This window comes from Wasmannia auropunctata, unplaced genomic scaffold (genome assembly GCF_000956235.1).
Source record: "Wasmannia auropunctata unplaced genomic scaffold, wasmannia.A_1.0 LD336064.1, whole genome shotgun sequence".
Taxonomy (NCBI): Eukaryota; Metazoa; Arthropoda; class Insecta; order Hymenoptera; family Formicidae; genus Wasmannia; species Wasmannia auropunctata.
Genome location: NW_012026826.1, coordinates 901,408 through 903,052, shown reverse-complemented (window position 1 = coordinate 903,052; position 1,645 = coordinate 901,408).

Sequence of the window (1,645 nt, the reverse complement as noted above, 5' to 3'; positions counted from 1 at the left end):
ATTGTCTTCAGTTAAGCGTACGATTTTTTTCAATCGGATTATTATTTTTTGAAAAACAATTAAAAAAGTAACAATTTTTTTCGTAAAATAGCAAACTCTTTTTTTAAAACAATGGCATTTTGTTAAAAATTATTTTTTCCAAAAATACGCTTAACTGAAACTACACTCATATACTTTAAAATGAAAAAAGAATTTTTGATTTTAGAGATCCCGTTCAGACGCAACACTGCCGCCCGTGTACCCATGTTTTTCCAATGGAGGTTTACGGCATCGAACATGGAGGCCACAAATATTAATATTAACTTATGATTTTTTTTATATAATCTTAAATATAAGTATTATTAACATATAAAACTAACAGTTCATACAATTTATTAATTTTCTTAAAAAAAATTCACGAAAATAGCCTTTTTTTCGGCCTTTTTTTCACAGTGGTGTTCCTTCTTAATAGAAAGACTTGACGGTATTTCTGGATAATTACAGTTACTATCTGTATTATTCATTAAATGATTATATTCATCCATTGTATCATCGCTATCATCAGAAATATTATCATTTAATTTGTTTGTATTTCCTTTTTTTTGAGTAATTATTATAATCCTCAGTATAAAATTTAGATAATATTTTCTTTTTTTGAAGAGATCTTGTTCGTTTTAATTTTTCTTCATTGCTTATATCAGAAATCTTATCTGCGTAAGTTCTCAGTTTGCTTACTGCAGAGATATAATTATTTGTAAAAAATATGTTTTTATAAAGCTGCTTTTTTATTTATACATATATACATAACAGTAATTTTTATTTTCGTGGTTAAAAGATCAACCATTTTTATTCAATAGTTTTCAATTTTTGTAATTACTATAAAAATTTTTATTTTTGTATATTTGTATTTATATAAAAAAAAAGAAAAATTTACCATTTGATTTAATAAATCTTATAACTGGATAAACTTCCCATTCTTCTGTAGGATCATGGAAATTAATAAGTGCTCTACGAATTTTATCACTATCATCAAGTGGTGGCCACTGTAATGTTTATAAATCATCCGATAGCCATTTAGATGGAACCTCTCTTTTTCCATCTTCAATGATAGCAAAAGACTTTATTTCTCGATTGTAATATAATCAACTGTCCTATAAATAAAAATGTTGTACAAAGTTATATTCAAGTATTATCTAAATATAATAAAACTATTTTTAAAACATATATTTTTTAATATAATGTAACATAATTAACAACATTAATATTGTATATGTAACATTAGTTCTATGTAAATGTATATGTATTATTTTTAAATAGAATAAAATAATAATTTTTTTAATAGAGCAATAATAATAATTAAAGTCATAATTAAATTGTTTTTGTATAACAAAAATAGATTTTAAATAATAAATCTTTTTTTTATTTTAAAGATATCATAAATTAAATATTGCGATTAATTTACTACAAGCATTGTTACGAAATAAATGATACAAAAACTTTACTTTAAAATTGTAAAAACGGATAAGGCTCTTTTGAATAACAATTCGAAAATCAAGAAGAAGCGTTAAAGAGCCAACGCAGGGTGAACTTTGCTTAAATGATTATAATTCTCACATCAATAACTTAAGAATACATTCATAAATTACAATACAACGAACAAAAACCT